This window comes from Myodes glareolus, chromosome 12, assembly GCF_982192425.1.
Source record: "Myodes glareolus chromosome 12, mMyoGla1.1, whole genome shotgun sequence".
In the NCBI taxonomy this organism is placed as follows: domain Eukaryota; kingdom Metazoa; phylum Chordata; class Mammalia; order Rodentia; family Cricetidae; genus Myodes; species Myodes glareolus.
In genome coordinates, this window is record NC_142037.1 from 6,192,765 (window position 1) to 6,218,386 (window position 25,622).

General features: G+C 37.2%; 1 protein-coding gene across 1 annotated transcript in view; it reads left to right on the plus strand.

The window, feature by feature from the left end:
* Positions 1-25,622, plus strand: part of Adk (adenosine kinase) — a 356,406-nt gene that overhangs the window by 171,877 nt on the left and 158,907 nt on the right. The gene's annotated exons all lie outside the window — the stretch shown is intronic.

The window sequence follows — 25,622 nt, forward strand, 5'->3', positions numbered from 1 at the left end:
GTTTACCTTCTGAATATGATGTGCATATATTTAATATAATAATTTTATAATATAATGTGTACATATTTTTATATATGCAATATATTTTGAAGAGTCTTTGTTTTCCTTTCACTGTACCTTTTCATTTCTTGTTTTGAGCAACAAAGATGTGTCAGAGCACCCAGTCAGCCATATTGCAAAAATAGAAATCTTTCTTGTTCGAAAATCTATTGTTTTGTGTTTGATTAATTGTTGTTGGGTTTTGTGAAACCTAAAATACATGAAATGTTGAAATTAACCAAAATGTTTATCATACATCTTTGTTTTGTGGTAGGTATCTCTGTGTTTTTATGTAATTGATCTCATCTTATCTAGTATTTCATATGGTGTTACTCTATTTAATCAATGTTCACTCATGTCATGAAGTACCTTTGTACAACATCTCTGCCCAATTACTTATGAGTATAATTGTAAAAGTCACTAGACATGGGTAATAGCATATATTCAAAAAAATTATCCTGTGACATCTGAAAGTAATTCTGCCTGAGTTATTCATTGTAACATTCATTATCTGCAACTGCAAAACACTGGAAACATCTTGAAAGAGTAGTCAGAAGGATATTTGGTAGAGCCTGTGCACAAAGCAGCACCCTATTTAGGAAATCTTTCTGTAAGCACTAGTGATTCCAGAAAAAAATTTAAGATGAAAGAAGAATATAGGGTGCTTTCTCTTGTGGAGAAGGGTCTGAGGTTGTGATGTGTGCAGGGAAGATAAAGCACGAAACCAGAGGAATTAAAATAAGTAGAAGGAAGGTGGGGATGGCAGTAATATTGTAGTATAGTATTTCGTATAGTTTTAGTTTTTGAATACCCTGTATCTTCAAAAATTAATAAAAAAATAATGCTGGCAAAATGGGAGACCGGAAATAGAAGTCCACATTTGGAAAGATTAGATCTGAATTATCTGTATAAATATTTGGTTTGCTTTGCTTTGTTTTGTTTGTTTTTGAGTTAAAGTTTCCCTGGGCCAGGCTTGAACTTGAGCTGGCATCAACCTTAATCTTCCTGCCTCAGCATCCATAGTGTTGGGATTACCAGTATAAATTTCCAGACACATTTAAAGAGGAATTTATGGGGTCATTTTGACTGTTCAGGGAAAAGGAAGGCGTTTTGCATACCTTATCTGAAATTGGCTGGCAAACATAGAGAATTTAGTGGGGTTGAGGCATGGGCTCACGTGATGCTTCAGTTACCATGATACCATTCAGGAAAAATCATTAGTGGGTACAGCATCTAAGAGGACATGCTTCTGTAGAACAGAGTATTTCCATGATCTTACACTCAATACACCATGACAGTTTCACGCAGTGATATAATAACTTTCTACAAACTATACCATTTTTTAATTCTGAACACTTTATGTATGGAAAGGATAGCTAACATTCTCTTCAGATAAATGTCACGTTTTCTGCCTTTTTACCATCTTCATATCTGTAATTGGAGTAGTGAAGGAGGGAAGTACATTTATCCATCTTTTAATCTTTTTGATCTTTTAATCAAGCTGTGATAATTAATGGATTTTTGAGCCACAAAAGAGTTTTATGAGAAGGAAGTTGGAAAAACCAAGAACTATTTTTTAACTAATTTGTTTATTTGGTGTTTTACATGCATTCTTGTCTGTGTGAGGGTATTAGATCTCCTGCAACTGGAGTTATAGCAGTTGTGAGCTGCCATGTGGGTGCTGAGAATTGAGCCCAGGTCCAGCCCTAAAAATCAAGAACTGTTTAATAGCAGTGTGTAGAGAGTGAGTGACTTGGAGAATTCAGCCCTAAGTGGGGAGCCTTACCACATTCTCCCTTCAAGGCTCCAGAATCTATGTACAAGTTGAGAGGGTCTAAAGTCCAGAGAGATGGTTTGAACAGCATTTTCCAGATCCATCAGGGTTGATACACATATGAACTCACAGAGACTGTCACCCCATGCACAGGACCTGCACAAAATCCCAGCATGAAGAAAGAGAAGTAGGCACAATCTCCCACCCCTACCTAAGTAGCTACCGGCAGAGGGAAAATCCATTTTCTTCAATGGAGTGACACTGGGTATATCAACCATACTGTAGAGCAAGACCCCATACTCAGGAGTTGTTTGCCAATACAAATTGACTCCATATTTCTCCCTGTGTGTGCTTTGTTTCATATTTGAGAAAGAATATAAGCTTGAGTGAGAAGGATTAGTAACATTGCTAAATGTTTGTAGACTTTTCCCCCTTTGGATACTTTAGCACTGCTATTGGCATTACTCAAACTTAGGTTAGTGATTTATCATTTGCCTAAAATTGTTGGGGGCAGGCATGAACCCTTTAAATTTTAATCCATCAGTTGAAGTTTATTCTATACAAAAATATTACGAATTCATAATTTGTCTTCATGGATTTCATAACAGTTTATAATTCAGTTTGTTTTCATAACGTGGGATTATGTACAGTATCTGAATTATTCATTAATTGAATCGTTCTGTGGTTCAATCAAGTATTTGCTTCTATTTGAAGTGATTTTAAAGTACTGTATATTTGGGTGATTATACACTATGATCTCACCCATGCTAGGCAAGTGATCAACCAGTAAAGTACACACCGAACCCCTACATACATTTTAAAACAGCTTTGCCACTTTCTGACACTGGTATTGTGTCATCCTTCAACACATTCCTCCCCCCCCAAAAAAATTCAGGATTGATCCTAAACTCTAATGTATTCTTGACCAGCCCTCTACTACTAAGCCTTATTTTCAACCCTAATCTCCACCTTTATTGTTATTCCCAGTTTCATAGGGCATGAAGAGAAAAGGTAGTTCAGAAATGATATAAACTGGAGGCTGACTATTTCAGCATTTGACTGCTCTGGACTCTTTTGTTCCTTTCATTTCTCATACTTGCGTTTGTGATGTCTCCTTTCATGTTGTGTAGCACAGTACTTCACAAGGTGGCTCACAGTGGCTCTGAGTAGCTTTAGTTAGAAATTCTGTTGGCTGTGTGCAAGCAAACACTGCCCATTAATTAGCAACCCAACATAGAATCATCTGCTGATGACAAAATTACCAAAATGGATCATCCATAAGTGTTTATACTGCAAACAGTGCATCAAAATGTCATAATCTCATTTCATTAAGAAATTTACATACACACCAGATTTTAGAGTGCTCATTCATGATGAATATCTACTTCCACACTGTTTGTGTTTGGAAACATTCAATAGCCAGTCTTGAATTTAAAAATTTAATTGAATGCTTAAAGAATTACAAGTGTTCCTTTCCGTAGCTCTAAAGCTAACCAAAGTGCTTTTCTAAACTGCTAAGAATGGACTGAAGATTCTGCTGAGGGCTTTAGATACTTATCTGCCTAATTGAGCCATCATTTGTTGACATGAGGAAAACCATGTGACCTGCCTTAATGCATTTCTCAGTAACAGCAGGAGGCTAGAATGTGGTTCATCCAAGAGTAAAACCAGCACCAACAGTATCATCAGGCATGGGAAAATAACAGTAGTTGTACAGTAACATTATAGATGACTTTTTTCTTCAATTATGTAAGTCTGATATTTTAATCACTTAAGTAGTTCATCTAATAAGTATTTACTGGTGCTTACAGTTGCTGAGTATTTTAAGGCAATTGTTGACTTGTCAAATTGATTGATGCAAGAGTAGCAGATGGTGGTAAAATTAAAATTGGTATCAATCATTAAAGTAATGAAGTACTCTTTCTTAACGGCTTTTAAGTAGAAAAGGGAGTATGATGAGAACTATGCTGGATACATTAATCTGCCCTTGATGTCTTAAACTAAAGGTTAAAAAAGATTATTAATTACAGGGGAATTGATTAGGAATTAGGTATCACTTCGGTGTGTACTAAGATAAACATGAGAGAGTAGAAAAGAGGTGTTTGTATGTGCTGAGTAAAACAAATTGAAAGTTCCCTTGTTAGTTGACTTGGAAATAATAGCTTCTATACTAAATCCAGAGGCAGAAATGATCATTTGTATATATAGTTTGAGTTTGGCTACAGGAAGAAGAATGCTAACAGCAGCTATGTAATGCTTGAAATGATAAGAGAAGAGAGATTGAGAGACGTAGTTCTGTCTGAAGTTCATCATTGATTAAAATGACCAATGGACTTTGATTACATAAAAATATTGAAGCAAAATAGTTTTCTAGATCAGCAAATCAGAATTTGTTTTTAGCAAATTTGTCATAAAAGAAAGTTTAGTGGTGGCATACGCCTTTAATCCCAACACTCAGGAGGCAGAGTTGGGCGGATCTCTGTGAGTTTGAGGTCAGCCTGGTCTACAGAATTAGTTCCAGGAAAGGCTCCAGAGCTACACAGAGAAACCCTGTCTTGATAAACAAAACAAAACACAAGGGAGCTCTTTATGACAAAAATCAATGGCAATAGAGTTTTCACACAGAATGTATATAATATATTACACACATACACACACACACACACACACACACACACACACACACATATCACAAAGAAAGAGCATGACTAGGGGTACTTGTGTAATTACAAAAGAATGCACTTTATTCTCTTTCAAATCAAATTCATACAACTGTATATGATTGGTTTTTCAGCTCTATGTCTTTAGAAGTAAGTCTGTATAACAATAGCACAAAACTATATTGCAATAAGAACGTAATGCTTGGGCTGGAGATGTAGTTTAGTTGTAGAGCACCTCTTAGCATGTAGAAGGTCCAAGAGTGTTATTGCTGAGTTTGAGGTAGACTGATTCTTAATTTTCTGAGACACCGCTGTACTGATTTCCAAAGTGACTGTACAGGTTTGCACTGCTACTCAATGAAGGGATGTTCCCCTTAATCCACATCCTCTCTGGCATAAGCTGTCATCAGTGTTTTTGATGCTAGCTATTCTGAGAGGTGTAGGGTGGTTTCTCAGAGTTGTTTTTATTTGCATTTTCCTGATAACTGAGGATGTTGAACAGTTCTTTAAGTTTATTTCAGCCATTTGAGATTCTTTTCTTGAGAATTCTCTGTTTAGAACTATATCCCCCCCTTTATTTTCAGGATCTGTACAATAGAAATATCCCATTTTTAATTGGATTATTTGGTATTTTTATATCTAGTTTCTTGAATCTTTATATATTTTGGAGATCAGCCTGCTGTCAGATGTGGTGTTGGTGAAGAATTTTTTCTAGTCTACCATTTTGTCTTATTGACTGTGCCTTCTCAGTTTCAGGAGGTCCCATTTATTATTTGTTGCTCTCAATGTCTATGCTGCTGGTCTCCTGTGCCACTGCATTCAAGGCTACTTCCCGCTTTCTCTTCTATGAGGTTCATTGTGGTTGGTTTTATGTTGAGGTCTTTGATCCACTTGGACTTGAGTTGTGTACATGGTGATAGATATGGGTCTATTTACAGTTTTTCTCCATATCGAAATCCAGTTATGCCAGCACCATTTGTTGATGCATTCCTTTTGCCATTGTACAATTTTGGTTTCTTGGTCAAAAATCAGGTGTTCATAACGTGTAGATTAATGTCAAGGTCTTCGATTTGATTCCATTGATCCACGTGTCTTTCAATGTAATCCACCCTATAAACAAACTAAAAGAAAAAAAAACATATGATGATCTCATTAGATGCTGAAAAAGCCTTTGACAAAATCCAGCATCCCTTCTTGGTAAAGGTCTTAGAGAGAGCAGGGATACAAGAAACATACCTAAACATAATAAAGGCAGTATACAGGTAGACAACAGCCAACATCGAATTAAATGGAGAGAAACTCAAAGTGATTCCACTAAAATCAGGAACAATATAAGGCTATCCAATCTCTCCCTATCTATCCAATACTTGAATTTCCACCTAGAGCAATAAGACAACAAAAGGAGATCAAGGGGATCCAAATTGAAAAGAAAGAAGTCAAACTTACACTATTTGCAAATGATATGATAATATACATAAGTGACCTCAAAAATTCTACCAGGGACTCCTACAGCTGATAAACACCTTCAGCAATGTGGCGGGATACAAGATTAACGAAAAGAAGTCAGTAGCCCTCCTACACGGAAATGATAAACAGGCTGAAAAAGGCATCAGGGAAACATCTCCATTTACAATAGCCACAACTAACATAAAGTATCTCGGAGTAGCTCTAACCAAACAAGTGAAAGACCTGTATGAAGTCTCTGAAGAAAGAAATTGAAGACGACACCAGAAAATGGAAAGATCTGGATAGCTAGAATCAACATAATAAAAATGGCAATATTACCAAAAGCAGTCTACAGATCCAATGCAATATCCATCAAAATCCCATCACAATTCTTCACAGACCTCGAAAGAACTCAACTTCATATGGAAAAACAAAAACCCAGGGTAGCCAAACCATCCTGTACAGTAAAGAGACCTCCACAGGTATCACCACCCCTGATTTCAAGCTACACTGTAGCGCTAGTTTTTTTTCTTTAAGGTAGGAGTTGGTAAATTAAAAAATAAAACAGAACATAAAACAGTTCATACTGGAAAACAAGAATTAAAACCCAAAGCTTGATAAATAAAATAGACACAGTACAGGTAAGAGTAATGAAATAAAGAAATGAAAACGTAAAAATTCAGCAATAGTAAAGACTGGCAATCTTCACCTAGTAAACTAGCCTAGGAAAATGTTGGATCAATAAGTTTAAATTTTAGTACAATTTGAAAGTTATTTTCTGATAACTTATCTGATAACTTTGTTCATGGTTCATTTTGCGTTTATACATTGTCTTAGTTGTCCCGGCCAGATTCGTGGCTGTGGGTATCATTCACAAGGAGATGATAGACACCTAACTCTGTAGTATGTACCTTTTTTCTTGTCTATGAAATTAATACTAATAGCCGGATTCAATGCAAATGGAAGCTTTGGTATAGAGCAGTGGTTCTCAACCTTTCTAATGCTTTGACCCTTTAATACAATTCATCATGTTATAGTGACCCCCAACCATTGAATTATTTTCATTGCTACTTTATAACTGATTTTGCTACAGTTATGAATCATAATGTCATAGATATGAAATCTGATATGATATCTGATATGCAATCCCTGTGAAAGGGTTGTCTAACGCCCCCAGGGGTTGTGACCCACAGATTGAGAACCACTGCTTTAGTGAGTCCATCCTGTTTCTCCCTTATATCTCCAATATGTCATAGCTTTTACCTGAAGTTCTCCGCCTAAACTCTGTTCTTTTCTTTCAGGAAGATTATATTTTTAAAGTATGGTCTGTAATCTTATTTGTTCTTTTATCAAAAATTACTCCATTGCGTTCATCTTTTTCCTTCACGAACTCATCTCCTTATTGTTACGTTTTAGCCTTCTTCAACCATTTTCCATAGAGTTCCTAGAATCATCTTTTGGGTTGTTTGTTCATTTCTTTGTTTTGTGGTGCTAGAAATCAAGTGTAGGTCTTGGTTTTTCACTAAGCTGCACTCCTGGTCCTAGAGTGACCTTTTACAGATACAATTTGGCAAAATGCACTTTTACATTTAAATCTCCTCCATGGCTGCCACTGAGGTGCATTCCAGAATTCCTATTGTGGTAAACAAAATTCTTAATGTGACTTTCTCCCGCTGGTCTAGTGTCTTCTTACTGCTTCCTCTCTGTCTTCTTAAATGCCCTTAAACAGATTTTCCAAGAACTGACTCATTTGAAGCTAGCAGCTTTCAACTCTTTTATTCTTTTTTTCTCTTCCAAGCTCCACCACCCATGTAAGTGTACCCTGCACTAGCCTCAGACCATACCTCTCTTAGAATGCTAAGTAACGAGGGGTAAAGACTTAAGAAACACACGTCACTGCTGACAGTTCGCATAATTCCCAGTGTACAGTGTCTGCTCAGTGTGCATACACTAAATCTGTTATTTCTACCCTGTAGTAATGAGCACATTGCAAGCATTGCATACATAGAAACTGTCTTACTTCCCTTGTGTTTTGTGTCTCATTTTCATAGTGGTCACTTTCTCCTGTTATCCTCTTTTGTGATATTGTTTTTTTTTTTTTACTTTGACATGACCATGTTAAAATGCATAAATGTAGTCAGTATTATTCTCCCACTAAATGTATCCTGGGATAGCATCATGATCACTATTTTAAACTCTTTTGATAAATTCTTCATGGTTTCTCATTTCTTTAGGTTACATTATACTGCCTAATAAGCTGTTGATGGTATTTGCTTTCTTTGATTCACATTTTGAACCAAATTTTTATTCTAAAGTGTATGTTCAACATCTTTCCAAATTGTAATCTGTTAGAAAATGTCATATGTAAAATAATGGCCACTTTGTGTGTACTTCGAAAGTTATTACTTCAGCTTTCACCGCAAAAGCTTAAGGAAAGTTTATCAACAGGGATTTTAGAAAACAGCTGTGTGATATATACCGAGAGTCTCCAGGTTCGGCTAAGACAGACTCGCCCTGGGCTTTCCCCAGCATAGTGCCCTTTGCAAGTAGCTTTCAGCGTCTTCAGAAAGCAATATTTCCTTCAGTAAAGGGGTCATTGTACTATTTTTCTTTTTCCTTCCCCTGTCTTATCTTTTGAGTTCAGGAAGTACTTTAAATTTACAGGCAGCTTTGAAGGCATGAAGCAAGTTCAGCCCCAGAAATATTTCCTGTTATAGCATTAATCTAATTCCATGAAAGTAGACTGATTTTTCATCTGTGAAGGAGATAAAGTGCCTGGAGCAGCCAACCATTATTCCAGGTTATCATGATAAAGAAGCTTAGTTTTGACACGAAAGAGTTTATCAGCCCAACCAGTAGAAGATTTCATCTTTTTTGTTGAAAGATATATTAATGGATTGTAATCTGTCTTGGCTTTCAAAAAGAAGTTCACCTTCATATTGAAAATACCTACATACATCAGCAAGTCTGTGTTCATGTTTATAGAATTTGTGATATACAGGAAGACAAACAATATTGAGGTATCATGTGAAATAAATCTAATATAATACCATTTCATGTTTGTTTTAATATTCAAATAATTGTCCCAATCTGAAATAACAGATTTGTTCCAGTAACCAGGCTAATGTAATTCTAAGATAGACATAGGTAATTTCCCATGAGCACTTGTGTTTGGTATCAGCAGTTCATGTTAATAGGTCATAGAATTTCTGTTAAGTTATGGGCATAATTTTCTTAGAACAAGATGTCTTTATAATCAGTGAGTGAACTTGTTGGGTGCTGTTTTGTTGCTTTATTTCAAGTATATATTACAGATCTAAAAATTGATCTTTTTTTTCTAGTCTCACAATTCTGCTTTCTCTTAGCTTTCAAGCCCACTAAGGCTCTTGGATTAATTTGTGTATATAAAGCATTATTTTACTTGAAAGTTGAATCCACATTGCATACTGTAAATATATGCTTCCTTGGACAATATTAACTGTTTTCCATACATGCTTACTATATCCTGGCTTATTACGTATGTAGTCCTCTCAGCACCCTTCTGAGGATTTCTATTCCTCTGAAACATCTGGAAGCCAAATCTCAGAAAGGTTAAATAATCAGTGGTTAACTTTATCTAACTTATAAATAAGCAATTTGAACAGGACCTTAGGTGTTGTAGTACCAGAGCTCCTATTATGTCCCACACTGTAGACTGATAGCAATAAGGTTATGTCCCAGTTCTTGTATTCAACAGCAGCATAGACTTTACTGTCACTGAATGCCTGTTTTACCATTAGTCAATCAGTTGTTTTGGTTTTAATCAGAATTAGTTATTTATATTATTTGAAGTATGCAAACTACTGTGTGTAGTCATAGATGATGTTTTTATTGTAGGCATTTACCTTGTAAAATTTAGATTTTATACTCAGTTGTGGTGGCACATACCTGTAACCCAGGACTCAAGAGGCAGAGACAGGAGTTCAAGAACTTTTCAGGTGAATAGCAGTTCAAGATCTGACTGTGTTACATTGAAACCCATCCTCCACACACATATACAGACACATGTTGACTGATAGTTGTGTCCTGCCTGGAAGCCATTCAGTCTCAAAGAAACATACAGAGATCTACATTAATCATAAGCTGGTTGGCCTATGAGCTCGGGCTTTTAATTCACTCTTACATCATATATTAGTCCATAATTCTTGTCTGTGTCAGCCACATGGCTTGGTGCTTTTTATCAGCAAGGCATTCTCATCTTGCTTTCTCAGCATCCTGTTCTGGTCTTCCTGCCTGTACTTCCTGCCTGGCTACTGGCCAATCAGCATTTTATTAAACCAGTACAACTGACAAACCTTTACAGGATAAAAGACAATTGTCCCATTGCACGTGCACACACACACATACTCATTCACACCACTCTTTTTAAAAATAAAAAAATAAAAAATAAAAGCTGATTCACCCAGGAGGAGTAGAAGACTTGAAATAATCAAACTGAGGGCTGAAATCAACAAAATAGAAACACAGAAAACAATCCAAAGAATCAATGAAACTAAAAGCTGGTTCTTGGAGAAAATCAACAAAATCGACAAACCCCTATCCAAACTAATCAAATGGCAGAGAGAGAACATACAAATTAATAAAATCAGAAATGAAAAGGGGGACATAACCACAGACACAGAGGAAATTCAGAGAATCATTAGATCTTACTACGAAAGTTTATATGCCACAAAGCTGGAAAATGTAAAAGAAATGGACATCTTTTTAGATAAGTACCATATACCAAAGTTGAACCAAGAACAGTTGAACAATCTAAATGACCTGTTAGTCGTGAAGAATTAGAAGCTGTTATCAAAAATCTCCCTACGAAAAAAAGCCCAGGACTAGATGGTTTCAATGCAGAATTCTACCAGAACTTCCAGGAAGAGCTAATACCTATACTCCTTAATGTATTCCACAATATAGAAACAGAAGAGTCATTGCTAAACTCCTTTTATGAAGCTACAGTTACCCTGATACCAAAACCACACAAAGACACAACCAAGAAAGAGAATTTTTAAATTTTTTTATTGATTTTATTGAGCTCTACATTTTTCTTTGCTCCTCTCCCTTTCTCTCCCCTCCCCTTTTACCCTCTCTCATGGTCTCCATGGTTTCAATTTTCTCAGAAAATTTTGTATTTTTCTACTTCCCATCTAGTTTAGATCCATGTATATCTCTCTTTTGGTCCTCATTGTTGTGTCGGTTCTCTGGGATTGTGATTTGTTGTCTTTGCTTTATGTCTGAAAGCCACTTGTGAGTGAGTACATATATTTGTCTTCCCAGGTCTAGGTACCCTCTCTGAATATGTTTTCTAGATCCATCCATGTGCCTGCAAACTTCAATATATTATTTTTTTTTCTACTCTGTAGTACTCCATTTTGTAAATGCACCACATTTACCTTATCCATTCTTTGGTCGAGGGGTATTAGGTTGTTTCCAGGTTCTGGCTATGACAAACAATGCTACTTTGAACATAGCTGAGCACATGTCCTTGTGGCACAATTGAGCATCCTTTGGATATATACCCAAAAGTGGTATTACTGGATCTTGAGGAAGGTTGTTTCCTAATTTTCTGAGAAATTGCCACACTGACATCCAAAGGGGTTGCACCAGCTTGCATTCTCACCAGCAATGCAGAAGTGTTCCCTTTTCCCCACAACCTCTCCAGCATAAGTTGTCATCAGTGTTTTTGATCTTGGCATTCTTACAGGTGTAAGATGGAATCTCAGAGTTGTATAAAACCGTATCTTAAAAAAGTTTTAATGAAGTAACAAATTAAGAAAAACAAGGAAATTCTGCTATTTGCAGCAACCCGAAATCCCAAGGACATGTTTCTGGAAGAAATAAGATAGGCACAGAAAGATGAATGTTATACAGTGCCCTAGAAACAGAAAATGGAAGGGTGATTACCAGAGGAAAGAGGATATTGGTCTGAAGGTGCAAACTTTCAGTTATATGATAAGTTCTAGAGGTCTGAGTTCTTTCATATTGTCTACCATGACCACAGCAACTCTTATAAAGCATTATAAAGGGAGCATTTAATTGGGGTGGCTCACTTACAGTTTCAGAGATTCAGTCTGTTATCATCACGATGGGGAACATCACAGTGTGCAGGCAGATGTGGTGCTGGACCTGAGAGTCCTATATCTTGCAGACAACAGAAAGTTGACTAACTGTCACACTGCAGGAAGCTTGAGCAAAAGAGACCTCAAAGCTCACCCCCACAGTGACACACTTCCTTCAACAAGGCCACACCTCATAATGCCACTCCCACTGGGAGCCATTTTCTTTCAAACTACTACAATGTCTAACATAAGTCATGGCAATTATCATTAAAATTATATATTGTAAACTTGAAATTTTCTGAGAAGCTCAGGTATTTTTACCATCAAGAAGCTTTGAGCCCTTGGATATGTTAATTATCTTGATTGTGATAGAGACAGAGACCCACATTGGAGCACTGGACTGAGCTCCCACGGTCCAAATGAGGAGCAGAAGGAGGGAGAATATGAGCAAGGAAGTCAGGACCACGAGGGGTGCGTCCACCCACTGAGACGGTGGGACTGATCTAATAGGAGCTCACCAAGGCCAGCTGAACTGGGAGTGATGGAGCATGTGATCAAACTGGACACTCTGAATGTGGCTGGCAATGAAGGCTGACTGAGAAGCCAAGGACAATGGCACTGGGCTTTGATTCTACTGCATGGACTGACTTTGTGGGAACCTGGTTTGTTTGGATGCTCACCTTTATAGACCTGGATGGAAGGGGGAGGACCTTGGACTTCCCACGGGGCAGGGAACCCTGACTGCTCTTAGGATTAGAGAGGGAGGGGGAGGTGGGAAGGGGGAGGGAAAAGAGAGGCGGGGAGGAGGTGGAAATTTTAAATAAATAAATAAGAAATTTCAGTATGTGCTTGGAATATGTATAATTTCTGTCTATTATCCTTTGAAACAAACAAAAGAAAAGTACATGCATACTGAATGAAGTATTTAGTTAGTTAAAAGGGTAACATTAATTACCCTTTTACTTGTGCATGCTTTGACTTATAGAAATAGTGAAATTGTTTTGCTAAGTGAAAAAAAAATACTGACTAGGGACATATATTGATGGTGGCAGTCATGAGGTAAGTCCAGGGTAGGTAATCAATAATGCTGTGAGGTACATTTGTGATTATCTTCAGCTAGAAGCTTTGTAAGGAAATGCTTAGTAAGTATTCATTGATACAGGGTTTCTCTGGGTGTTAGAAAAGTATTCTAAAACTAGAGATGGTTCCAGGTCTCTGTTAGCATATTAAAATTCACTGCCCTTGGGAGTTCTGGCCAGCCAGGGCTACACAACGAGCTGCTGTCTGAAAAAGAAATGCTTTTCCTTAATTATATAATGTAAACATATAGTTGTACATTTTTGCATTGTACAATGTGAGAATTTGATCATGTCAACAGGACTTTTTTTTTCTACCCAGTATAGAATTGACTAAGCTGCATCCCTGATCCAAAACATGTTTGATTTTCTTTGGGTTATGTGTTTTTGTTTATTGTTTACCTGAACTGGCTCTCCAACCAGGGATTTGTTTGTGCTGTGCAAGCACTCTGCTAGGAGGCCGAGCTCCTGCCCCTTCAGAACTCTTACATTTCGTCAAGCAGTTGGCTCATCTAAGAATGTTCTGTACAAAGACCTTAATCCTTGGGAGCATACGTGTGAAAGACGTAATGTAGAGGATGAGAGCAGTCTCAACATCGTGAAGAAGTATGTCATGTAAAAATGGTGTCACTGATATTTTATTTCTCTTTTTCATTGCATGTGTAGTATGCATATGTGTATATGCATAGGTGCTCATGTGAAGGCCAGTGGCTGATGTTCGGTGTCTTCCTCAATCACTTTCTAACTTATATATTGAGGCAAAGTCTCACCAAATTCAGAGCTTGTTGATTTGGCTCACCTCACTCACAAGCTCGCTCCAAGGATTCTCCTTCTTCTTTCCCCGAGGGTTGGGGTTATAGGCAGGCCCCACACCTACCTGGCTTTGCATTGTATTGGGCACCCACACTCTGGCCTTCACATTTGTTTGGCACATGCTCTACCCACTGAGTTTTCTGCTTGGCTTTTATTTTCTATTGTCATCCAGCACTGGGGAGCTTACTTACTGCACTGAAGTCCCCTTTGGGTATGCACATTATTCTATTTACAGTGAAATTTACATGTTGATAAGCCAGTGAAGAAGAATCAATACCAGAACTTTATAGGTCACCAGCTCTGTGACCTGCCTCTTCATTTCACAAATATGCCGCTGACCTGCTTGTAAGATGATTAACTCCATGGGACTTCATGAACCATTTGCCACACTGTGCAATGTGTCCCCAAATGAGAAAAGTGTTCAGTCTATTTGTGATTTAATCATTTGGCTGAAAATGCATTTTGCCACAGAAATTAATTCCTTATACAAATACTACTTAATTTCCCATGCTATTCCATGAGTGCTTAGCACTTAATGAAGCTAAGTGCAAGCAGTCATTAGACAGAAAGTTCAGAGCCTACAGTGAATGGGAAAGCAGTTTTCTCATTTCCTAAAGGGCCTAGGTTTTACCTGTTGAACGGAACGGTAATGTCTGCTTTATGATGAACACATACTTTGGACTTTGTAGACGCGTGTGTCTCCTTTTTGATCTTGTTCTTTTTTCACTAATTTGAGCTCTGTTTAAAAGTGAATGTCATTAAGTTGTTCCCTATACTTTCTGTTGTGAGTGAAGCACTTCTTATCTTCTCGAGTATATTGACATGTTCATTGAAAGAACTGACAAGGATATCCACTATTTTGTTGTACGGGTTGGGAAGTGCGCTCTAAAGCAGTCTTTTTTTCTGTTGACTAGATAAATACATAATTTATATTGTAGAAAGGTGGGCTTGGCCTTTTAAAGAAGCCATTTCTTTTTATTCCAGTGATAAGGGATTTAAATTCTTCTTTTTCAGCATCTAGCAGTGAGTTCAGAGGTGATGATCATTAATATCTTGATCTACTGCTTTTTAGAAAAGATAAGGCTTTTTTTCCCGTAATGGTTCATTTCTCTCTCTTGCCTTATTTCCCACAAGGAGTCACAAAATCCATTTCCTGTGACAATATAATAATTTTCACAACATCTGATTATGGTGGCACATATATTCAGGTCAGAAAGGAAGGAAGAATACATACTGTGGTGGAAACTATTTTTACAGACAGAATGATGAAGTTAGAAAAACAAATGTAAGCACTGCATTACAAAAAGGCTCGTCAATATTTTCCTAAAGAATTTATTCCAGGACTGCAGAAATGTCTTAGGGATAAGAATGTCTGTAACCTCAGCCCTGGGGAATAGAGAAAGGCAGATCCTGAGAGCTTATTGAGCGGTCCTGCTCTGACCTGCATGTACATTCACAGCTCATTTGTGTATTCACATGTGTGCAACACACAAACACATATGGTTAATATGTGAGTAATTACATAGATTATTTATATACTTGCCATATGATGTAACTTTTTTCTGTTCTGGTTCAGAGATATGGTACAGGTGTTACATGTAGTCTCTGTTAAACAAAAACAATAAAAACAAATGCCTAAAATCAACTGCTCCTCACGAGACACATTTTGAAGTTTTAGTGATTAAATGTATTGTTAACAATGATAAATTTCATTAGTTTATCTAAATCAAGAGCCAGCAAACTGCCTCAGCAGGTCAGACTTCCTACTAAGCCTGTGTTGATCTCTCCACCCATGCAATGCTGAAAGGAGAGAACTGACTCTCTACCAGTTCCCTCTGACCTCCACGTGTGCTCTGTGGCACCTGCACCCACAAAATGCACACACATAAATAAACGATTGGATGGATATATTTTTTAAATTTAAAATACATATCCAAATTTCATAATCAAAACCTGGGTTTCTTGTTTCTAAACTGCTATATACGCTATATAGCAATTATTACATAATTCTTACTTAATGAAGTTAAATTTGTGGTATAGTAGTAGTAATTTCTACATTTGTTTATGAACTACCTTAGAGTGCTGACAGTGGCTGCAGTGTGGAAGAAGCAACTTGTAATTACTATAATATCACATTATAGTACATTTACACCTGTTTGGAGGACAGGGTAAATTAGTTCCTGAGAGCCCACAGCTATAGAGCTAGTTCCATCTCTGTTCTGCCCTGAGCCATTTAACCTCTCTCAACCTTGGTTTCCTTATTTACAGGAAGTAGCTTACCTAAATCATAAAATGAGTGCCAGTAATTGTTTACTGAGAATTCTAGGAAAGGCTAATGGAAACCATCAAGTGTAAATGAAAGCGTTACAACTGCTCTCTTCTCTCAGGAATTCCAGTTCACACACTGAGCCTCTGTCATGAATCTGCCTTTCAAAATGGGGCTATTTGAATACACATATACAGATGAATATGTCTAAGATTTTGATAAGGGTAATTTCAATAATGAATTAGATTAAGTAATTAAAATTAAGTATACAGCTTAAACATTTTTATTGCATTTAATTTGTTGAAGAAAAACGGTTTGTTAGCCAAAACCTAATACACAAATTAGTAATAAATTCAGCTAGTGAATGCTGAATGAATGGTTTATTATTTAAAGAGGCCTTAACATTTTTATTGCTGATTTAAGACTGGTCATTTATGTACCTCTCATTCAAACTACTTGACCTTCTTGTCAGAGGAGGGAGGACCGTTCTGTGGCACTTTCTCAGGAACCCTTCCAGACAATCCCACTTTTAAAAATGCTGATATTCATTTTGATTTTCCAAGACAGAGCTAAAATGTGCAGTTTTGAAAGCTCTATGTAAGTCAGGCCATTTTTCAAAACGAGCTTATCAACCTTGCCAAAAGAGCCAGTTGTTCTAAGGGGCTGCATGTAGGAATGGTGCTGGGGGGTGAGGGCAGTAAGTATGTGGGGTCAGAAGGACTTTGCACCCTGTGCCTTGGAATATAAACTGTGTCTTCCACGTGGTGGCGAGCCATAAAGTCCCCTTAAGAAGTAGTGGGCTACAAGGCTGCACGTTGTGAAAATTTTTGCCCCTTATGCTAGTCAGTACCAGGTTCATAGGCAAGGGAAATTAGTAAACAGATATTCCCAGCTAGTCTTCTTGAAAAATATGTAAATTAGTGGCTTTATCATTTCCATTTATTCTCTGCACTGATTTTTCAGCAAGCTTTCTTGGTGATTTGCTTTATTTTTACTTATTTTGTCTTATCTTAGTTGTATTTTTCTGAGGCAGAAAGGCTGGCCTCAACCTTGCAATCATTGCCTCAGCCTCCCAAGTAACCAGAATAGCTAGGCATATGTAGTTAGTATTTATAGCATCATGGAGTTCTCCCGTCCCACCAGCCCCACCCCAACCCAGTGCCAAGCAACAACTCAAATCTGCTGTCACTTTGCACTTCACTAATAAACCCTGCCAAATGCTGGGTTGTAGTTCACTAGTAAAGCACATAATTTTCGAGCATGAAGTAGATTGCTTGCACCAAAAATAACAACAATAATGATTTCTAGCAAACATATTTTACTGATTGTATGGCTCATTGGTAGTATGGGTTTAGCATGTGCAAAACCCTAGGTTTAATCCCCTAGGATCATATACACACAAAAATTATACATGCTGTGTACATGCTGATTGTTCAGTGTGCTACTATGCTGTGTGCCATATTTACCTACCTATCCCTTCATGACCTCACCCCCATAGGAGGGATAAAGCTACTCTCCTAAGGGAGGGATGCTTTCTCTATAGATCTTCTTAGATTCATTCATTGTTATTTGTTAAACTGAGAAAAATTAAATGGATTCATATGCAGAATTGGCCTCAGAAAAGAGATGAAATCCCCAATGAGGAAGTTAAACTCAGAGGTCTTTATACCAACTAAGAAGAGGCTATACATAGATAAGTATGGGGAAAACTGAACAAAAAGGTTTGGGCTTTTGTTTGGTTTTGGTAATCACAGACTGTGTGGTTTACTAGGAAATACTTGGGTGTATAAGGGTTAATTGATAAGGTTCTCTTCCTGGTACGAAAAGTGAGGACTTTTCTCCCCTTGCTGAGGATGAACCAAAAGTCTTGGGTCTTGAGAGCTTTAGAGGGGCTCTACCACCTAGCTACATCACTAACCCAAGAGGGGAGACATCCTTAGAAGTTCAAAATTCTTTTTTTGAAACGGAAATGTATGTCCTGCTTTTTGACACAAGAAAAATGGAAAGTTCTTCTGTTTGCCGTTCCTTAATTGTTTTCAACTCAAAAATAATTCAGTATCAAAATGACATGTTGTGGTTTCCTTGGTTAAGGACTACCCCCTGATAACCAAAGTGAAAAACTGAGATGTTTCTTACATCGTGGTTGATATTCCACTGCTGTGTTTCCCACCTTAGATTTTTCCTCTCTAAAGTAGAAATCATGAGAGCACTTTCTTTCAAAGATAATTAACAAATCAATAAAAAGTGTGCAGAAATCCTTAATTAAGTGCTCTGGCACATAGTAAATGCTCAATGAATAATTTATATACCCTTAGAGAATCATTTCCCCTAAGAGTGTGTGCTATAGGGTAGAAACATCGCACAGTGCTCGTCCAGCAAGTATGAGGACCTTGATGTGATCTTCAGAAGCCACGTAAAAATGCCAGGCATGATGGTGTGCATTTGTAATCCCAAAGCTGGGAGACAGTCAGGTAGATGCCTGAGACTAGCTTTAGGATGGATGGAGAGAGGACTGGACAGACAGATTCATCTCAAGGAACTGACCTGTATCCTTATGGAGATTGGCTATGCAGTCCAAGAAACAAAGGCACCCAGAAGAGGTCAGAGGTAGAGCACTGGCAACCGTGAACTCTACATCTAGGCAAAAGCTGTCATCCACACACTGCTTTTCTCTTTCTCAAGGAAATCTCAGCTGAGTGCTTCCAGATTATCCAAATTACTCTCTTGCTAAAAATAAGATGATGTTGCCAGTGGTAAAGGGTGAGATCTTAGCCATAGAGAGAAGCGAATGGGTCTTCTACTCAGTGTTTCCAGGCTCTTGCCACCACTATAAAGAACTCAGAAATGTGCACATCTCCAGACAAGGACATATTGCAGAGGATTTTAGAGAGGCTTTCAGTTTAGATTTTGAGTGGTTTTTGTTTGGAGACAAGGTCTTGTGTTTCCCAGGCTAACTCAAACTCCCAGTGTAAGTGAGGGCATGCCTCTCACCTTCTACCACTTGGGCGGTCTAGGCAGAATAAAAGTGACCTTTCAGACCAGGCTGGAAACAGAGATCTCTGTTGTAGGTGATCATACTGAAGGCGGTAATATATGTGTGACTAAGTGATGGACACCTCGTGACAATGATGCCGCTGAGTGGCTCTGAACATTTATGTTGTTTTGATTTCTTTCTGCTTTTCCATGTCCTTGCACAATACTTCAGAGTATCCAAAAACTGCTTAATGATGATCAGAAGCATAAGCTAAAATCAGTTCCTTATATTCATTTGGCGTGACTGTACTTGCATCCCAAAGCACCATGTCTAACTCAGTGTTGCAGTCAGTACAGTCCCATTTCCTCAGTGGGAGAAGAGTATTGTGTTCTACATCCTTTTCCCTATAGACAGCCCTTTAAGGGTAAAGATTTTGCCCTTCTGGCTGCTCTTGTAGTATTGTATTGCTAAGACAGTTAATAAATATTTCTTGTTGAAAGATTTAAAGCAATATACAAAATAAATCGAAACGTCATGTTATAATGCATCTCTGTCGAGTGGAGCAATCAAAGTGTTTGAAATGTTCTGTGATTAGATAAAGCACAACGAACTACTTTTTCAGTGTCTTTTTGTGTATTAAAGTTAGTTTTGTTGTTTTATGTTGAAACTTTGTAAAGTTTCTCTGGGTATCTTTCAATGAGCAAGACATCTTAATTCTTTTTCTGTAGAACATGGCAAGAATAGTTGAATGAGAAGGAACACTCAAGCACAAATATTTGGAATTAAAGTGCATTAGATTAACTGTGCTTTATATAACTTTTTAACATATCCCTTAGGTTGGTGCTCTTCATTGATATGTAGAGATTGCTTTACTTCCTATTCTCTTTCACTTCTCATTGTTGGGAAAATGTCAAAGAAGTAACAACTGGACTTCCTTTCTTTGGTTATGCATCTAAACTTTGTGAGAATCGTGGCTCTATTTATTTATTTTTTTTACAGAGTTAAATGAAGTTTTACTTGAATTTTGTGAAAAAAGCCAATTAATGACTTTTCTGATAATTTTCTTTTCAGTGTTTTCTGAATGTGTAACTGGTTAGTGAGTGGCAAGCACAGATTCTTTGTGTAGAGAGAGAAAGCGAAGTGTATTGCATCCTGGTGGCATTTTAGTGATTTCCTTCCTAAAAAGCTAAGCATTACCTTATTGTTTATTTTAGACAGTAAAATTATCTGCAAACCAGATAACAACATGCAGAATGGCGTGTTTGCTTGTCCATGATCCCCCACAGAGATGGTAAAAGCAGAGTCCCCATGTCCCCTTGGCTACGCCTTCTTTCCTGGAGGGCACTGACAGCCTCTGTCAGATGGTCATGGGCACAGTGATGGTCGCAACAATGAAGAGGAGTGTCATTTCTGTTCTTTGGAATAAGACTAAGAAGTAACAATCGAAGCCTTTTTCTGAGGGGACATGCAGGTTTGACAGTCATTTTCATCAGATGATCTGATCCATTTTTGTCAACAACTCAGGAAGGGCAGTGGGTGGGGAGGCTGATATGCAGCAGTCTACTGAAATGACTATTTAGGTATTCTATCCGTTTTGTCAGAAATTTATTAGGCTTAAAATTCAGTAGTACTGGGCATAAAATAACATTCCTAAATTAAATAGGGGCAGAATTCATGTAAATGTATGTAATTAAGTCCTTGTAAAGAAGTGAATGTCAGAATAGTTAACTCAGTGTGAAAAATAATGATTATTTGTTTATACTTCTAAATTTTTAAAATTTTTTTGGCTTATTTGAACGGAGACATGCATATGCAATGGCACTGTTGTGGAAGACATAAAACAATTTGTAGGATGTGATTCTTTCCTTCCACTGTGTGAGCCTCAGGTATGGAACTCTGGTCTTCAGACTTAGTTATAGGCATCTTTACCTAATGAGCCAGCTCCTCTCTCTCTCTCTCTCCCTCCCTCCCTCTCTCCTTTTTGGTATAGATAGTTCAGACTCAGTACTGGAGGTGAAGAACCTTGGGTGCTCTTGCAGAGTACCCAAACTTGGTTCCCAGAGCGCACATAGGCCTTATGACTAAATGCTTGTTACTCTGGTTCCAGGACTCCAGGGCCCTTCTCCTGCCTGCGTTAGCACCCACTCATACCAACATGCATACAGACAAACAAAAATAAATTCAAAGAAAAAGATCCATTATATTGATTAAACTATTTCATTTTCCTATTGTGCTTGCCCTTAATGGACAAGAATACAGATGTGACTTGTTAAAAAGTTGGGACGAAAGAGTTTACCTTGAGAAAATAATAGTTGTTTCAGTAAATTTGCAACAAAAGAAATGGACTTTGTTAACAAGAAACCATGAATGATATATTTTAGGTAAATGAGTTTTGGCTTTTCAGAGTAATGTTGGTTTTGTCAGAATCTGGATTTTGTCATTAGCTGTGAACACAGGTGCTCTAGTCTCTGCATCCACGGCTTCTGTTGGCCACGTCGGTGATGGTCATGAGCTTTCCACGCTGCCTTCGAAGTTCTCAGCGGTTTGTTCTTTGTCACAGAGCTTTGAAATCAGTCACTAATCAACACACATACATAGGAAGGGGAGAAATGAAACTAGCTATACAAGATTTCTTTTTTATTTTGACATTATAAAATCATGAATTTATAAACAGATATAAAAATAATCCTTGATGCATGTCAGGAAATTAAATAAATGACAAACTTCATTTAAGGTACAGAAATAGTAACAATAAAAATTGTTTTCAGAAATGATCTTTAATGGCAAGTTCTAGGTAAATGCTCACATAATCTACTATTGCAATCTGGTGTTCTAAGTGAGATTATATTGTGATTTTATTGTGGCATACCTGACAACCTGAGTTCAAGCTCCCAAACCCACATATATGGAGAAGGAAACTGACACTAGAAACCTGTCCTCTGACCTCCATTTTTACACTGTGTACATTTGTACACCTAATCCAATTACTGCTAGTAATAAATAAAAAATATTTTTTAAAGTTGATAGCAAACTACAGACTAATCTCTGATTTGCTTTTTGCCATAAACTATTGAAACTTTTCAGCTTTAGTGTTAATTTAACCCCTAAAATTATAGGCTATTATTATTAGTAATAATTTTGAAGAACAGGAAATGAAAATCTTGGTTACAATAAAAATTAGTATAATTTCTGGAAAATTCATACCATATAGGTATTCAGTAAGATAAAAGTTTCAAATTGTTCCTATTTGGTAGTAATTTTATGTTCTGTTTATTTGAGCAAACCATAGTTTAATATACAGGTATATGATTCAAGACTATTTCTTACAGGCCTAAGGAACACCTGCTTCCATTCAGATCTTTTATTAAAATTTTTTAATGGAAGTCCAGTTGGCAAATGTCTGATTTTTGCTCATTTAATACAAAAGTTGACATTTCAGAAAGACAAAGCCCTCATGTCCTGTATCCTAACAATGTCTGCAATTACCTCAGCTTGGACTGATCAATATTTGATCTTTTTCCCATCATGCAAACATGGTACTTTGACTCTGTCTTTTTCCCTTCCTTTTGGATAATTTGCAGCCGTGTGAGAATGGTTCATTTTGTTTGTTCTCCTTGGCTTGAAGCCAGGGGTCTCTTATTAGTATAAAACAGTTCATTGATGTGAATTTGTTGATCTCCTGGGTAGCTTTTCACAAATTTAAAGCAATTAAAGCTTTTATATGACATTTCACTTGCAGTTATTAATAGTCTTTGAGTAGTTTTTGCTTTCAAAGATTACATCATCATTTTAGGATTATTTCCTTCCCTCTTTTCTTGCCTCTAACCTATAAAGTTTTATAAAATAAATAAATAAAAGAGTTGACACCGTGTCATTGCTCAATTTTTATGAAATATAACAATTTTTAAACTTCTAATTCACTGGCTATTCATATTTTAATTAGCACACTTTTAAAGAACCAATTAAATTTTTGGTTTTATATTTTGAGTGTTGTTTCTCTTAATCCTGATAGAAGCCATGCTGAATTTGGTCAGTAATGATAGTTTGGAGACTTCAATTTAAATGTAGAATTTTTAATTTAAGAGAACTGTAGTAAACTCAGTATTTTCTTATAGCTAACATATGTTAAATTTTGGCTTCCTTTCACAGTGAGTAGACCTTTCTCTAGCCCATAAGAAGAAAAAATGTCTAGTTTTAAAGATCAGCCAGCCATGTCTTTAAAGCAATGCTTCCAAATTAATGAGTTAAAAATATTTTTCTCCACTGTGTGTTTACAGTAGATCATTGGTACATTTTTTTTTATTTTATGTATATAGTTGTTTTGCCTACGTGTTTATAAGTACACCATATTCTTGCAGTGCTTAATGAGGCCAGGAGAGGGCATTGGAACCCCTGAACTAGAGTACCAGGTGGTGGATGGTGAGCCTGAAAGTGGTTGCTGGGAGTTGAACCCAGGTCCTCTCAAGAGCAGCTGTTAACTGCTGAGGCGTCTCTCCAACCTTGATACCATTTCTTTATTCCTCTTAAAAAGTTCCTTCAGTTGTTCTCAGAGTTTTTAAGTGCCACGTTTCAGTTATACTGCTTGACTTGGATTTTCCCCCCATGAGTATGCTTGATTACTTGTTTTTAAGTTAAATTGAGTAAACTATGTCTGCCTATTTCTTGTTCAGAAATGCCTTAGAGAGGTAACAATTATCTAAGAAGTGAGGTGATTTGTTAACAGTATGATTGAAAGTTCCTGAATCACTCATACGTTAGTTTCATTCATGACACTGTTTAAAAGTGCCCTTCTCCCCCACAAATGCTACCTCATCTAAATTAGATGAGTAGTTCTAAGATAGTTTCCTATTATAAACATGAGGCAGAGTAAGGGGGTCACCAGAAGATCAAGAGCAGTGTAGTTGACATAGCAAATTCCAGGCCCTCCAGACCTACCAGTATGATGAGACCCTTCTTTTAAAGCACCGAGGAGAAAGACAAGACACACAAATCTGTTCTTTGCATCTTCTAAACATATTCAAATTTGAGATGGAGTTCAACCTAAAAACCCTGTGTTCTCTAACTGCTTTCCTTACTTCTCTTAGAGAGCATAGTAAACCATGTCTGTGAGGCGGCAGTAGCACTCTGTAGAGAAGGCCTACTGCAGAGAGCCGTTAAGAAGGGCCCATGACCAAGACAAGTTGAGGCAGAAACTCAGATCCATGTCATAGGATCTGAAATGTAGGATTCTTCTTACATCGTGAACTTGTGTAGCTCGATTAATAAAAACCCAGAGACAGACACTGGGGTTCAGCCTGAAGGTCAGAAAAACAAAACAGCCAGCCACTGGCTCCTACCTCTCCCTCAATCCAAAATGGTGATCCTGCCTCCAGGAATCTCAGAATGAGACTGTGTCTGAGAGCTGTCTCCTCCTGTTTTAGATTCCTCTCTTGGGCTGGGATTAAAGGCGTGTACCACTAGCACCTTGTTTCTATGGCAAACTAATGTGGCAACTGGGATTAAAGGTGTGTGTCACCACTGCCTCTTCTGTAAGTAGGACTGTTTTTTTCGCTGATCTTTAGGCAAACTTTATTCATTAAAATACAAATGGAATATCACTACAGGCTTGATCTGTCTAGCCTGTGATGAGACTCTGCCTCAAAAACAAACAAATAACAATAGTCAAAGTAGTTTTATTTGAATACATCTATTCTCCCTCTCTCCCTCCTTAACATATGGTGAGACATTAATTTTTTTTTACTAAATAATATTTCATAACAAAAAATTTTTATTTCCAAACACTTGGAATTCAAGGCTAAGCCAAGATTAAACATGTCTCTTTTCTTCATTCTGGGTCAGGACCCTTGTTTATGAACCATCTTTTTTATTTTAAGGGATATGAGTAAATATTAGTACTAAAAAAGAAAAAAATCAGCTCTCTGTAGTGAGGAGACAAACATTTTCACTACTAAAATGAGGTTTTCCCCCTCCTAACTTAATTGTCTTATCAACCTTTGTTGTTATTTACCTCTAGATGACTTGAAAAAGTAAATCTACAACTACCTTTTTACTGCTGCCTTTGTATGATTCCTTTTTTAAACTTCCACAAAGAATATTTTTTATGTAGTTAAACTTATTTCTTCAACAGATGTTACTTTTCTTTCCAAATTTCAAATTAGAAGGGCCTTGGATTTGCAAGCTTGTTTCTGTCTGTCTAACTTGGCCTGTGCTCCAAAGGAAAACTTGCAGGCTCACCTGTCAGTAAGTTCATTTCCATCAGCATTCTTCAAGTTCATGCCAGATTGTTGTCTACCAGTGTAACCCGGAAGATCCTCGCACACACTGTGTGATGCTAACCCACAGAGACACACAGACCTTTATGTTCTGTGTTGGGTGGAACTTGTTTTGTTTGTTGTGCTGAAAAGGCTGCTATTCTGTTTGTGAAATTGTCCACATCAGTAGATAATCCTACTTGCGGTTTCATTTCTTTTCCTATACAAACACAAATA